General features: G+C 38.4%; 1 protein-coding gene across 1 annotated transcript in view; it reads right to left on the bottom strand.

The window, feature by feature from the left end:
• The window catches only part of LOC107660539 (laminin subunit alpha-2-like), a 244459-nt gene that overhangs the window by 157816 nt on the left and 86218 nt on the right, over positions 1-425 (bottom strand).

The following is a 425-nucleotide window of genomic DNA, read 5'->3' as shown; positions in this document are numbered from 1 at the left end:
CCAAGTTATATACCATAAGTAGGAGTTATAAAAATGTCATGTTATGTTATGACTGTGGATTAGTTAAGCTCATAAACAGCCACTTATTTACACATTCTGATATGAAATGGTGATTCTCAGATAATTCGGTTCTGATTTAATTTTTCATACTCCCATTATGCTTGTGTTTAAAGTCCCCAGCTGTGTCTCTCCCCCTGCAGACACTGAAGTTAAATCAAGGGCAAATGAAAGGCTAAATGAGCCTGTAACATAATGATGATAAGTGATGTCTGTATTGTGGTCATGTGACAGCATCATTACAGCACATTATACATCAGCACAGTGTGCCGGCTTAGATTAACACACACACACACACACACAGACACACTCACACATACACACACACACATGTTGTGTTTCCATGTTTTATGGGGACATTCCATAGG

Source organism: Sinocyclocheilus anshuiensis, unplaced genomic scaffold (assembly GCF_001515605.1).
Source record: "Sinocyclocheilus anshuiensis isolate Anshui unplaced genomic scaffold, SAMN03320099.WGS_v1.1 scaffold659, whole genome shotgun sequence".
Taxonomy (NCBI): Eukaryota; Metazoa; Chordata; class Actinopteri; order Cypriniformes; family Cyprinidae; genus Sinocyclocheilus; species Sinocyclocheilus anshuiensis.
The sequence above is the reverse complement of the archived record's forward strand: the minus strand, read 5'-3'. Positions and strand labels throughout refer to the sequence as shown.